At 47.8% G+C, this 15,609-nt stretch overlaps 1 protein-coding gene and 1 non-coding gene across 2 annotated transcripts in view; both read right to left on the reverse strand.

Moving 5' to 3' along the window:
• The window catches only part of CADM4 (cell adhesion molecule 4), a 122,838-nt gene that overhangs the window by 55,185 nt on the left and 52,044 nt on the right, over positions 1-15,609 (reverse strand). The gene's annotated exons all lie outside the window — the stretch shown is intronic.
• On the reverse strand, positions 611-717 carry LOC117052529. Its single transcript, XR_004427269.1, has one exon. It is a non-coding gene; the product is annotated as a U6 spliceosomal RNA (small nuclear RNA).

Below are 15,609 nucleotides of genomic sequence, written 5' to 3' on the forward strand. Positions count from 1 at the left end.
CTTTTCCAGGCTAAATATACCCAGCTCCTTCAACTGTTTCTCATAGAGATCTTGATCTCCCTCCTCTGCACACGTTCCAGCTTGTCAACATCCTTCTTAAATTGTGGCACCCAGAACTGGACCCAGGCAGAACAGAGTGGTACTATGACTTCCCTTGATCAGGACACTATATTTCTGCTGATGCAGCCTAAAATAGCACTAGCTTTTTTCTTTTGCTGCTGCTGCTGCTGCTGCTGCTGCTGCTGCGTCACACTGTTGGCCAAGATATCTAGGAGGGGGAAGGGGTTGAGAATGGGGAGCTGAAGGAACTGAATTCTGGGAAATATCCCAGCAGGTTGGAGGCGCCAATCGAGATCCAGACTGTCAGGGGAGAAGTCTGCATCAGTGCTACTGGACACCCCAAGTGCCATGTCACAGCAGACTGACGTGACTCCACTTCTGCCTCCATTGTTGTGTAGTGGTTAGAGCACTGAGCTGGGAAAACTCAAGTTCAAATCCCTACTCAGCCATGAAGTCCACTGGGCGATTTTGGACCTGTGACCACTTCACATGGTTGCTGTGAGGATAACATGAGGGGGTGGGGTAACCATGGGTGTGAAAGCATTATTGGAAAAATGTGGAACGCGTCACAAATTTGAGTGTCATGCTTGTGCAGCGGCCAGGCTATTCTTCTCTGCATCGTTCCAATTTTAGTGTATGTGCTGTAGGAATATGCAGGCCATGTATGCTACTTTGAACTCATTGAAGGAAAGGTTGAGTACAAATGTAATAAGTGCACAAATAAAGCTCATTAGAAATACAAAGTGGAGCATGGGTGCGGGCAGAGGTAGATGGGGCGATATTGAGGTTGAGGCCTAGGTGTTGATAAATCAGGGCTTGAGCTGCACCACTTCAGGCTGCAGGTGGGGGCTCCTGCAGGTGAGGCAATGTTCCTCCGTGGAAAAATGCTGATAAACAACAACAACAACAACATTCCCCCACACAGAAAACAAGCACTGTCAGAGGGTCTAGCCTCGCCTTCTGCACTGACATGTGCAGGGGATACACCCGCACAAATAGTCTATCATGGGAATCCAAATCACAGCCTCAAAGTGGTAACACCCCAGAGGCAGTTTAGCATCCTAATGAGAACTAAGTGTGAGAGGGGCTATAATGGACATAAATCTAAACCATCGTTTAGAGCCTGGTCTCCAGCTGTTTTTTGGACTTCAATTCCCACCATCCCTGACCATTGGTCCTGCTAGCTAGGGATGGTGGGAGTTGTAGTCCAAAAACAGCTGGAGACCCGCAACACATTCTTTTGGCGGATGGCGCCCATTGGACCAGTGGGGAAGAAGACAGGAAGCACATACAGTTAAGAGGAGGCAGAGCCAAGTATTCTATTTTTGTCTCCGTCATCCTCGTCTTCTAGGACAACACTGAGATTAAGGAGAAGGAAGCCGATTCTAGGTAAGAAGGCAGGCAGGTGGGTGAGCTTGGTGGGGCAGTGCCCCAAGTGCCCTAGTGGGCAGCTTCCACTCTTTCAGGCCCCACCTACTTTTTGCTTTGGCCCTGCTTGCTGCCCACTGTGTGTGATCCCGATCGTTTTCCCCTGGGAATGCGGCCCCTTGACCCCGAGAAGCTAGCCCATCCCTGGCTTAGAACGACATACATGAGTGAAAGTGAGCCCAGGCAAGGCCTTGAGTTCACACACTGGCTCTCGCCCCAATTCCCCTTTGCCAGTGTTTAATTTCCGTTTCACAGAATCTTGGCTCGTTGTGCCGTACCAACCAGAGATCATGGTTTATAACAAACCAATTTCAAACCCTGAGTTATGAAGCTGGCTTGTTTAACTAACCAGAGCATGTTTTAAACAATGATCTGATACGATGCAACAAGCCAAGATTCTTGAAACTGGAACAAAATGCTGGCAAAATCCTTTTCTCGGCAGGAGGAGAAGAGAGCAAGCGAGCCCAAGGCTTTGCTCTGGCTTGTTCCAGCTCGTAAATGTAGCACTTAAGCCAAGGTTTAGGGTGATGTGCAAACTGAGCCCATGTCTGTTCCAGGCTCTCAGATACAGACCAACATACAAAAGGTATCAATTGGAGCAGGACTGTGCAACTGTGATCCGCTAAGTCAGGGGTCTCCAAATGTTTTGGGCTCAGGGGCCACATTTTGAAATAACTTGAGGGACCCACAAAATACCCACTTCACAGGAGGAGGAAAAACTGACAATGCTGAAAACCACCAGCAGCACCCCAACAACAACAACAACAACAACAACAACAACAACGGAATCTCACCTATATCCCCCCAAACACAAATAAAACACAGCCAAAAATGTCAGGCAACACCCTTACCAAAAACAACAACAGGCTACACTCCCCCAACGAAACAGCCAAAAATATGTGCAACACACACACACACGCACAAACACACACACACACACACACACACACACGGAGGCAGGCAGGCAGGCAGGTGCAAGGTGCTATGGGATGTCTATGTCTGGTTTTACTGCCTATTTGAAGCTGGACGTTATTGTTTTTGCATACATGCCTAGTGGCTGGGGTTCAGCTTGTCAAGGAGGGAGCAGGGCTGTCACAAGTAGTCCAAGTCAAACTGCACAATATGCTAAGCATGCTTAGCAACAGCCACTTCCTCTTTTCCCTTCCCCTTGTTTTCTTTTTTCTTTTTGCACAGAACCAGCAGTCATACCAGGATCACAGCATGCAGGAAAGAGGATTCAACCACTTCCTCCTTGTCTAAAATCCCCCTCCGCTGCCACCACCCCACTAGTTCCTTTTTGGCTGATAAGGTGGTTTGCATCAGGAATGTGGCACAGGGAGAAAGAGGTTAAGAGTCATCCTTGTGTGCCGCAATCCCAATCTGGATTGAGGCCCAAGAAAGGGAGTTGCCGCTGTTGCTGTGTAATGTCCAGATCAGGGCTAGTCAACATAGTGCCCTCCAGAGGTTGTAGACTACAATTCCCATCAGTCCAGCAGGTACAGTGGTACCTCAGGTTACAAACATAATTCGTTCCGGAGGTCCGTTCTTAACCTGAAACTGTTCTTAACCTGAGGCACACTTTCGCTACTGGGGCCTCCCGCTGCCACCATGCTGCCGGCGTGTGATTTCTATCCTCACCCTGGGACAAAGTTCTTAACCCGAGGTACTACTTCCGGGTTAACTGAGTCTGTAACCCGAAGTGTTTGTAACCCGAGGTACCACTGTACTTAAAGCACACTCAAAGCACATTCTTTCCCTCAAAGAATCCTGGGGGCTGTAGTCCGCTAAGGGTTGCTGGGAATTGTAACTCTGTGATGGTCAAACTACAGTGCCCAGAATTCTTTGAGGGAAGGAATGTGCTTTGGCAGTGCTTCAAAGGTACAATGTGTACACAACCATAGCCCAAAGCTTCTGGAAGGCACAATATGGGGATACCCCATGTCTAGACAGACCCTTAGAGACTGTAAACAACATTTCCATCCCAAGACAATGAGGCAGGTCTGTACCCATTTCAAGATAAATTGCCTCCTTATAGAAGCCCCTGTCTGCTATGCAAAAATATACCTGATTAAATGCCTCAACTTTTCTCAGGCCAAGGGTTTCTGAGAGATGGGCTGGTCTGATCTCAGAGCCATAAAACAATTACGGATAGGTCAAAGGAGTTCTGTAGTGCCTCTGGCTAGGCCTGTTGCCAAGACACTTTTTACCTTCAAGACGATATAGTGGCACCAAGGATTGAAAGGTCATGTTTGAGAGGACTCTCCTTGCTAGTACTTCTCTTTACATTGTGCAGCAGATGTGCCCTGTATGTTTGGGTTGTGCTTGTGCTACATGGGGTTGCCCACACAGCGCTTTATTGCAAGCTTCTGAAAACCCTGGAAATAAAGAGCTTCTCTTTATTTATTTTTAAAACCAAACACACATTCCCAGGGTGCTTTGTTGGGAAGACATGAGAGTAATATGGATGTACACTGACTCTTTCATCTTTTTGAAAAAAAGGTTTAAAAACAGATCGGCATAGCCAACTCAGCTTTACTCTGAGTAGACTCACTGAAATAATGGGCATCATTAACTTAGGTCCATTCATTTTGGTGGGTATACGAGTATGACACAACTTAAGAGTTAAAGCCTTTCTGAAAGATACTTTTAAAAAAAAGAGAGAGAATGTGATGAATTTGCGGGTAGATTACACTCTTAATTGCAGGTTCTGAGCCACTCTGGGGTGGAGCGACAGGTCCAGAAAGCGACTTGTCCTTCTCCATATTCTTTGGCAGTGTCTGAATAACTTTTATCGCATGCCAATGAGACATTTGAGAATTGAAACCGGGCAAAGCTTGCCAGTTCTCAGCAGGCAGCCCTTCTCTAGTCCCCAGAGAAGTCAGATGCTCAATGAAAGGGTCCTGAGAACTGCCCTGGCAACTGAGCAAAGGTCAGATTCCTCACTTTCTGGGTGTATGCCTATAATTCTGTCTCTTTTCCCTGTATTTTCCAAACCACTCCACCATGCAAAGCACATTCATCTCCTCTTTGCCCCTTTAGAGGAGCCCACCATTATCATGGCATGATCCGGTCATGCTGGGGAAGGGAGGAGCCACAGAGCTGCAGCCAGCAGTGCCAGCCAAAGGGGAGGTGGGAGTTACTTTAGCTACGTGTTGTAGGAACCTCTCTCCCTCTTGACAGTGCTGTTTCCCAAGTGTTGTTCGCCACTGCTGCAAAATCCTCTTGGTAAATCCTCTTTGTCGTGCAAAGCCATCAATGGAGGAAGACTCCACCCCCATCTACCAGCACCAGCGCCCCAACAGCATGTGTGTGTGTGTGTGTGTGTGTGTGTGTGTGTGTCAGGATTTAGAGATCAGGCAGGTAGCGACTTCTGCATCCTCAGTTTGGTGCAGAAGTGAGAGCAGCGGAGATGAGATGGCAGGAGGTTATTACAGGTTATGTCAACATGGTGCTGAACAACCATCTCGCTTTCGGCTTGCGCTGTCCAAATTCCTTAGCAAAGGATTCAATTCAGAGCCTCGGTATATCCCAAAGGAAAGCCGCCGGCCTGGTTCAGATGCAACTCTAAACCCTGTTTCAATAAAACACAGTTTAAGCTCAGTTTGGCCCAGCTCGTGCATAATGACAAACTGTGATTCGTTTAAACAAGGAAGCAAGTGTTTCGATCTCCCCTGGTGCGCCTTGGAGGAGAGGGAGAGAGCACACAAGCCCAAGAATCTAGCAGGCTCATTGCAAGTAGTGCCGAACTACAGTTTAGTGTTACATCCAACCTGGATCTTTTTCATTCTGGCCGACTTTCAGTACCCAGGCTCAGAAAAGATGAGCAAAAATTGATTTAAGTGTGTTATGAATATTGGGAATTACCGTATGGGCAGGGAGCCGTTTCTCATGTTGAGGGCCACTTTCCCTCAGGGATAAATTGTTGGGGGCCAGAGCAGCAGGTGGATGAGGCCAAACCAAAAGTGAGGACATTCCTATTCTCTCTCTCTGGCTTTCTTTCTGCCTCTTCCACCCCAGTTTCCCCCTCCATGCCACCTACATGAAATTAGGCCAAGGACCACGCATGGTCCTTGGGCCAGACTGCTCATGTCTGCTGTGGAATAATATTAGTCATCGTAGCAAAAAATAGCTTCCATACTCAAACAGAGTATATCTCTGAGAGAGAGAGAGAGAGAGAGAGAGAGAGAGAGAGAGAGAGAGAGAGATGCTGGAGATACCTTTCTCAATGAGGGTCTCCTCTTGTGTCCTTCAGGACAGAATGCCTTTTACCAGCGAGTAAGCATAAGCCGATGCACTTCCAGTATTGGAGGAAATACTTCCCAGGTGGAAGGTGCAGCTTCCGTGTAGACAGATGCTGCCCTCCCCCTGCCACCAGACTACCCCCCCCAAAAAAGTCCAGAAAACCAGATCTGTAGACAGCAGACGCTGTGCAGGTCCCCCTCAGCCACAGAGACTGGCAGGGGTCGGCCTTGGTGGCAAGGATCAAAAGTGCTCAGACAAACAACACTCCCAGTCACCAAACTTAGGGCTACCTGGAAAAGGCTTTGCAGATCCCCATGTGCAACTCCAGCACAGATCTATAAATCCTGAAGCGACAACACCGACACGAAGGCAAGGCGTGTGCCTGCAACTAGCCAGCGAGCGAGCATGCACACACACACAACACGCCAACAGTGCTTGCATATCCCAGTTCTGAACAGCAGAACTGAGCTTTCAGCTCTGTAAATCTCTCCCAAACTGCCTTGCGGTGGCACATTCATCATCGTTGTGACTCCTCTCGGGTTTCCTTCCATTTGTCAATCTGTCTCTGCCCCAGAAGTCAACCTGAGATTCCAGGAACTGGCAGGAGAGGACGAGTAGATTTGGGGGTTTCCTATACCCAGGAGTGTTTCTATTTGTGAATCGCTCTATTTGTGATCTAAGGACCCAAAACGAGTTGCACAAAGGCTGCAAGATTGCACAATGAGAGGGATGGGGAAGCTGTCACCCCTCAAGTGTGGCTGGGCTGAAAAGCCCTTCAGCCCTAGCCAGGATGTACAGCAGCAGAAGCTGCAGAAAGGTAGCAAGCACAGTAATCTTGATCCTGGTTCTGCCTGAGAATGAGGATGTTTTGTCTTTTGTTTTAAAGGAACAGGGAAGTAGAGAATCTGTAGAATTTGGCAGCAGATGGATTGTGAGCATCGCCCTCTAAGGGGAGTACAGTTACTCCAGAGGTGAGGAGGGTTACTTAGACAGCAGAAAGCAGAGCTGAGACAAACACCAAGGAGTTGTGGGGAGAGGCAGGCTCAACTCACACTCGCTCTTCTGTCTATAAATGCTCTTGGCGGAAGACATGAGCCTAAACCTGATATCCGAGCCACAGCAGAAAGAGAGGCTGCCACATGCATCCAGGACCCCAGTGCCCCTCCACTGTGAGCTCACAACACCTTGGGAGGTATCGGGGCTCTCCTCTTGGAAACTGGCGGCACGTTTCTCCTGCATGAAATTAATTCCCCTTCCCCGATAATTGGAGCTGGCTCCATAATTCTAACCCTCATTAGAAGACACCTGCTCTTCATTAGCAAACCTTTGCTTACGTGCACACACAAAAATTTCATTCACCCCTTAATTAAACAAGCATTTCAACGGGCACCTCCCCAGAGGCCGTTGCCTGCTTTAGGGATGCACCCTTCTTTGTGAAGCAGGGACAATGCAGGTAAGCTCAGAGACCCAACTTCCTTTCCAGCTCTTACAACAGCTCCCCCTGCTGCAGTGGGAATCCCATAATACTACTCAACCATCCTCTTCCAAGAATTTCCCTAATCCCCTATTAAGTCACTTAAAGCTATCTTGTGGCAGTGGACTCGGTAACCAAGTTGTTTGAAAGAAGCACTGTACTTTCTTCTGCCTGTCCTGACTCTACTGCCGATCCATTTCATTGCTGGCAGAGAAACAATGGCGTGCGCCTCAAGGGGTGAAGTTAAACCGCTGCATTAGCAGCAACGAAGTGACCTCCCCGGGGTGCAAGCAGGGCAGTGTGCGTGAAGGTCCTGGGCTGCCCAGACGACAAGACCCACCTCTCGGCCGCGCTGATGTGGCCCAGAGGAAAGCAGAGCAATACGCTTGGCTGCAGGAGTTGCCAGAGGGAGGCGTACAAGGTGCTATCCAACCATCTTAGAAACTCCACTCCAGATTTGTGTAGGGTTTACTCCTTAGCATGTTCTTCTCCTGAAGATATCTCAGAAGGCAGAGCAGGTTTTAGGACCAGAGTTTTCCTTCTCCTAGATGGACTACCTTCGCAGGTTGGCAAGCCCCATCTGGCCCTCACTTCCATCGACAGCGTGAGCAGAAACCACCTTCCTGACCATTGGACCCACTACTGGTATCATCTGCTCAATCCTCCATTAATTTTTATTTAATGAATTGATGTGTCACTTTTTACCCACCCCCACCCCAGTCTAAGGTTGACTAGACAAAAATAAAATGCAACACGTCAAAACAATTTAAAACCAGAGAAAATATTTTTAAAAACCACTGGCAATTAAAAAATGCACAACCTCCTCATCCAGGAACAAATTATGGACCAAGTCCAACCCACCTCACCAAAAGATAAGCACCGCCATAGGAGGCGACATTAATGAACCAAAGACCTGGCTAAACAGAAAGGTCTTAGCCTGGAGCTTAAAAACTGAAAGAGATGGTGCAAGGTACACTTTTCAAAGGAGAACATTTCGCAGATGGGGAGACCACCACTCAAAGTCCTGTCATGCAGGCACTCTCTGCACTTTCCTCAGACAGGGCATACAGAGGAGGACATCAGATGAAGACTGCAGGATCCAGGCTGCTTCTGGTATAGATGGACCAAACTAGTGACCCTAGCCAGAAATATTTGCACACCAAAGAGGTTGCATGTTCCCTCTGCAGTTAGGAGGAACTGTGTTGGAAGGGAGAAGGCAGCCAGGTTGGGGGGTGGGGAGAGAGAGACGCACCCTCTAAAACGTTGAGAAACACCAGTTTATTTTTGTCAACCACCTCTACCACGTCCCCCACGCCACCCACCTCCGCTTTGCTCCTCCCCGCTCCCTGCCACTCTTTCCCCTCCAAGGAAAGTATGTTCCCAATTCTGCGGAGAAGCACACAGAGATGACAAGCTCAGATGCACAGCATGCAAACAAAGCATGTTTATGCAAGCAACAAAGTTTGCATAGATTCCTTTTTCTTTTTTACTGACCTGCATAAATTCTTTTCCGGGCTTCCCATAATCAGCGCCAGCTTCGCTTGGCACAGAATTTGAAATTTTTGACCATAGGAGTAATGATCAGGCCCAGCTATATAACTTTGGTGCCGAGGTCCTGTTGAAAATTGAGTTGTGTGTGTATTTATTTATTAACTTATTTTGTGGGGGAGGGGGGAGGTATTCGGAGAGAAGCTGAGCTCTTTCTATTTGGGGCTTTAACCAAGGACTCACCTGAATGCTATCCGAGTAGTACTCGGCCTTGTAGTACAGGAATTTCTTATCTATCTATCTATCTATCTATCTATCTCATAGAGTTAAGCTCCAAACTAATGTGACATGTATATGTACACGTATCATACATTTAAAGCACACAAGCCCAAAAGAATCCTGGGAACTGTAGTTTGCCAAGGTGCTGGGAATTGCAGTTTTGTGAGAGGTGAATTACAGTTCCTAGGGTCATCTAGTCCAACCTCCTGCAACACAGGGATCTTCCCACAGTTGTTCCTGGGTGGGCTTGAACCACCAGCCTTCTGGTTAACAGCCAGACGCGACGACCCACTGCACCACCTGATGCTTGCTCAGGCTGTTAAGAAAACATCCTGTGCCTGTCCTCCATCCACACATACTTGCAGTGCAAGCACTGGGTCTGTCTGGAAACGTGACAGGGAGCAAACACACTTCTGACTAGCTGAGATCGTTCCCAGCCCCTGCGTGCACAGCTGTGAAGTCTCCGGCCCCTATTTTGTTTCTACCACCCCCAATATCAGTATCAATAACTGAGCTGAGGAAGAAAAAGGGGTCTGTGGCTGGGACCTGACCCCAGGGTTACCCAGCAGCCTCCTCCATCCTAGCTTGTGTCACTAGCAGCTGCCGCATCACCATCCCGGTTGCCTTAGCAACGCCCCCATCGGCTGTTGCTAGGTGCCATAACTCTGGTGTGTGGTGGGAGGGGAGGGGGGGCTGCTACGGTTTAATGCTGTGTCAGCTCCTTCCTCTTCTCCCACCCGCCTCCCCTCTGCTCAAAGGGTCTCCGTGGCACCTACTGCGCAGCCGGCTGTGACGGCCAAGGTCAGACTCCCCTCGACAAGGTCAACAGCCCATCACACACCCAAGACAGCTCTGCAGATGCTTGTCCGTCCAAACCTGAGGCCTCTCCTGCTAGCCCACCCTCCAGGATTGCCTGCTTGCACCCCACCCGAAACACCAGGCCATTTGTTCTGCTCCCACTAACCCATGCGCCGCAACAATCCTCGAAAATAATTAAAGCGGAACATAGTTGACTAATTTTGCAAAAAATAAGGAGGGCATGCAATGAACCTCCCCAGGGGAGATTCATGGACCGCAGCCAGGGATGGCGCGTGAAGACCTCCCGGGTCCTTCCCATTGGGAGCCTCGTTAGAGCCAGAAGGCGGAGCGCCAACCCACTGCCCATCTTCCACAATTAGTCCAATATAAGAGGCTTGGCCCGAAAAGCGAGAACAGTGAACAGAGCTGTTCATTCTCTCCCCAAACACTAGGATTCATGCTCATCCAACGGATCTGATTGACGGTAGGCTTAGGACCGACAAGGCAAAGTTATTTCTTCACCCAATGCATACCTAATCTGTGGAATTTGTCGCCAAAGGGTGTTGCGATGGCCCCTCTCATAAGCAGCATTTGTTTGTTTTGGTTTTTTAAAAGAAGAGTAGATAACATTTCCTGGGGGACAGATGTTAGCCTTCATTGACATGGCTACCTCTGCAGGGTTTCTCTAAGTACAAAGTACAGGGGAGCTGCCTTGCTTTGTGAGTTTCTGTGTGGGGTACTTGGCTACCCAGCAACTGGAGTAGGCCAGAGGAAATTGACACCATGTGGCAATTCTTTTCAACAACAAAAAAGAAAGGAAAAGATGCACTTAGAAGGTCCCTAAGAGAGCATCCTTAACAGAAAAAACCAACTCTAAAAAAAGAGAGCCCACCCCTGCCCTCCAAAGCTAAAAGTATGGTGTGGACACAGCCTGTGGTTTGTCAAGGGTGCTGGGAATTGTAGCTCTGTTGGATACACTACAGTTCCCAGGGTGCTTTGGGGAAATGTCATGTGCTTTAAAGATATGGTGCATACAGTACCACAGCCCCAACCTTGAAATTGAATGGGTGTGGATGGGTGGGCACTCTGGCCGATCACAGCACACACTATTTGAAGTGGGCAGGGAAGGTGTCGTCTCAGGAAGAAACTTGCCTCTCCCTTGGCAACTGTCCATAGCTCCCAAAGCGAAGCTTGTCTCTTACTTTGGGAGACCCAGATATAAGAATTTCATGCAGACACTGAAGGGGCAGAAGGTCAGGATTCCTGACATTTCCACTCACAGAGCCTGCTCAATGCTACGCTTTTGGATTGGCCACAAAGGAACCCATTATTTTCCCTTCCCAGTTGCTGCTCCAAGCATAAGAATACATCATTTTTCAAGGAGAGATCAGTTTCTGTCTTCAAGTTCCGCCCTGCTATAGAACCACTGAGAACTAGCCTCAGTTCCCCATCTGTGCAATGGGAATAATAATAAATTAGTTCACAGGGAGCTCTGAACTTTTAGCTGGAGGAAACAGACATTTCTAAGAGAACTGAATGCAGTTTGGGAGAGGTCTCACCTCATTTTGTTCATTTTGTCTGGAGCACTGAAGCCTGGAACCTGCTTCCAGATGAGCTGTTTATTGGGCATTCATGCTTCTTTGCTTGTGAGAGTTATTAGATGACATTTAATGATGATTGGGTCAGGGGAAGCTAGAGGATAAAAAAGCAAGCATCACCCCACACTTTCCACTACATCTTCGATTTCCTTGTCACACTTTTCTGATCCATCGGGTAAGTGGATTTGTTGCACAAGAGCTCCAAATCAACTTTAATTGCACAACCCAAATTTGTCGGTATGCGACCAAATCCTACCTGAAAATAGAGACAGCCTGGCAGTGCCTGTAGGGCATATCCACACCATTCACCCTGAGAACCATAGTTTGTTAAGGAGCCTGGGAATTGCAGCTCTGTGAGGGGTGAACCACAGTTCCCAGGATTCTACAGGGATGCCAGATGCTTCAAATACATGCATAGACATGACCAGTCTTCTCCAGTCAAAAGCCATGGACAGGTTTTGGAAGTGATTCCAAGAACTGTCCAACTCATTTGCCGGAGGTGAAAGTGGGATTGAGCGCATACACAGGAAAGGCTGCAGATCCATTTTTCCAAGCCGCCTTCAACTCCCAAGAGGGGGAGGAGAAGCAAAAGAAAGAAAGAAAGAAAGAAGCCCGCTATTGTCTTCCTGCTGATATGTGTGCTGTATAAACAGAGCGTTTTCACAAATGACGCCAAGAGTGGCATTCGTATTTCTCATGCCTGCAAATTGAACGAGCCACATTGATTAGAATGCACATTCAATTTGCAAAATTGTGCCACTCCGTTCTCTATTGCATTAACAACATTCCGGAGTGATGCGTTAAGAGACTAAACTCTCAGCATCACTCGGGCTCCCTAAACATCCTCCAACAGGCATTGCGAGAGAAGGCAAACCAAGGTGCCTCCTGCCCCCTGTATTCTTTGTGAAGAGAGGCATCGAGAAGGGGTGGGTGTGGAAAGGGGGCCTGAGGCAGCATCCCTTTCACAGAAACAAGCTGGAGAGGAGGAAGGCAAACAGAAGAGCCTTTGGGTGAAGGAGGCAAATTGGGGGGGGGGGTTCCTGGAGCTTTAGCAGTCTATGCCCGTGGAATTCATTTCACACACTCCAATATTGGGTGCGTTCACTCAGGAGTCATTCACACCCAGTCCAAATGGAGCCTGCTCCCAAGTTCACATGAACTGACCCAGACCCTGCATACTGTATGTCACCCGAGGCTCTTCTCTGAATGTGGTGCAGTGGGTGGAGACATAAGAACGGGCCTTCTCAGTGGTGTCTCCACGTTCTCCCCTGAGAGGCTTGCCTGACGCAGTCTATATCTGTTTTTAGGTGCCAGACAAAACATTTTCATTCACCCAGGAACTGGACGTTAATTTACTGCTAATTTTTTTGAGCTGGATCTTTGCTCTTTGATGCATATTATTGCTGAGCGTTTTTCTACACTTGTTTTAATGTTTGCTTTGCAAGTCACTTTGAGATCACCTTTCTGGGGGGGGGGAGTGACTCATATAGTAAATTAATAAATAAGCATGCGTACGACGGCAGCCGCTGTCACGCTAGAATGTGACAAGAGTGAGGGGGGGCACAATCAGACCAATCCGAACTACCGATACCATTCCACCTAGCCAACTTTCTTTCACTGTTTCAAGTTACCATGACACAGAAGCCACAATGGACCTATGGAGGCTTAAAGGCGGGACTTTTTGGCAAGGGCAGAAGCCGGTGTGGTGTAGTGGTTAAGAGCGGTAAACTCGTAATCTGGTGAACCGGGTTCGCGTCTCTGCTCCTCCACATGCAGCTGCTGGGCTAGTCACACTCCTCCCAAGTCTCTCGGCCCCACTCACCTCACAGAGTGTTTGTTGTGGGGGAGGAAGGGAAAGGAGAATGTGAGCCGCTTTGAGACTCTTTCGGGTAGTGATAAAGCAGGATATAAAATCCAAACTCTTCTTCTTCTTCTTCTTCTTCTTCTTCTTCTTCTTCTTCTTCTTGCAAGTCCCATCATTTGGCAGAGCAAGGGGACTGTTTCAAGAAATAGACTGAGGGTGGCATGAAACAGCAGCACATTTGCAGGTTGTTTCTATTTTAAGAAATAGAAGAAGAAGAAGAAGAGTTTGGATTTGATATCCCGCTTTTCACTACCCGAAGGAGTCTCAAAGCGGCTAACATTCTCCTTTCCCTTCCTCCCCCACAACAAACACTCTGTGAGGTGAGTGGGGCTGAGAGACTTCAGAGAAGTGTGACTAGCCCAAGGTCACCCAGCAGCTGCATGTGGAGGAGAGGAGACGCGAACCCGGTTCCCCAGATTACGAGTCTACCAAAATAGGTTTTAATTCCACCCATACCTCCATTTTAACAGTCATGGAGGTTCCAGGGAACTGTAGTTTCTTAAGGGTGCTCACCTCACAGATCTACAGCTGTTTAAGAGTGCTTTCAATGTATGAGTGTGAATGTGGCCTTGGGCTGAGTTGCTTGTGAGCTTTTCTGTGTCAGGTGCCAGAAGAACTTAGCTAGCCTTGGGCATTATGCACCTAAATTTGGGTGATGGTGGGGGGAAGAAGGAAATACACCTTTTGCTGTTACCCTCCAGGCAGCAATATGTCCTAGGACGGCCCTGTTATGAAGGGAGCTGCCATGACTAGCACTTGCACTTCAAAATTTATCAACGCACCACCGCTGGTCACCGCAATTAGAAGGTTACAGGTGCCAATGAAAGGAAAGCAGAAGACCTGTGGTCACCTACCTGCATTTCATTTTCTGAAAAGCTCTTATATGGGGGAAAATGTACAGCAAGAGATTTTTAGAGGAATCTTCTCTGTAACTCATCTCCCTCCGTCTCAGCCTCCTCAAAAAAACAAAACAAGAACAGGAATGGCTCAGGCCTTTTGAGCTTTCCTGTACTTCTGCAAGAGTTCCAGCACACAAGCCTGGCCCAATTTGATAATGAGATCATCATTATTTAGCTTTCTAAAAACGCACACAACAGCCCAAAGGCCTCCCGAATGCATATACATAATAAAAACACTATAAATCTTTCACAGGCGTGCACACACAAAAGGATAGCAGATTAAAGCAAGATAAAAGGAAAGATTAAAAATGTTTTAAAAGTTCAAAAAAATAAAGCCACAAAGACTGCCGACGAGAAACATCAGCATATACCATCCTATAATGATGGGGGGAAGGGGTTGGGGGGAAGAGAAGGAGGAGAGAGATTTAACTGCCAAGAGAAATTTTCTCTTTACATCTCTGGAAAGACTAGAGATAGAGAAGGACCAGAGTCGAATGCTGCAGCCGTACACCTACTTACTTGATAGTAAAGCCCCAGCAAACTCATTGCCACTTACTTCTGAGTGAACACCTTTGGAGAAGTTCCCAGCTGGTTTGGTATGGCAACCCACAAGGCCAAATTTGCATGGCACGGCAACCCATTTAGTTTTAATTCTATCAATGTATAACTGTATTTTAATAATCATTTTTCTATGTATTTCAGTGATTCTTGGTTTTAATCTGTAAGCCACCTTGAGCCCCATCACAGAAAAAGACAGGGTATAAATACATATACAGTGGTACCTCTGGTTATGAACTTAATTCATTCCGGAGGTCCGTTCTTAACATGAAACCGTTCTTAACCTGAGGTACCACTTTAGCTAATGGGGCCTCCCGCTGCGCGATTTCTGTTCTCATCCTGAGGTAAAGTTCTTAAGCTGAGGTACTACTTCCAGGTTAGTGGAGTCTGTAACCCGAAGTGTCTGTAACTCAAGGTGTCTGTAACCCGAGGTACCACTGTATATTTTATATATTTAAAAAGGTAAAGGATCCCTTGACGGTTAAGTCCAATCAAAGGCGAATATGGGGTTGCGGTGCTCATCTCACTTTCAGGCCGAGGGAGCCGGCGTTCGTCCACAGACAGCTTTCTGGGTCATGTGGCCAGCATGACTAAACCACTTCTGGCGCAACAGGACACCGTGACAGAAACCAGAGCGCACGGAAACGCTGTTTACCTTCCCGCCACAGCAGTACCTATTTATCTACTTGCAATGGTGTCCTTTCAAACTGCTAGGTTGGCAGGAGCTGGGACGGAGCAATGGGAGCTCACCACCACTGAGCGGATTCGAACCGCTGACCTTCAGACTGGAAGCCCAAGAGGCTCAGTGGTTTAGACCACAGCCACCTGCATCCCATATAAATACATATTAAACAACAACAACAACAACAACAACAACAACAACAACAACAACAACAACTTATCATCACATGGATGCTTTAA

This window comes from Lacerta agilis, chromosome 8, assembly GCF_009819535.1.
Source record: "Lacerta agilis isolate rLacAgi1 chromosome 8, rLacAgi1.pri, whole genome shotgun sequence".
Classification (NCBI taxonomy): Eukaryota; Metazoa; Chordata; class Lepidosauria; order Squamata; family Lacertidae; genus Lacerta; species Lacerta agilis.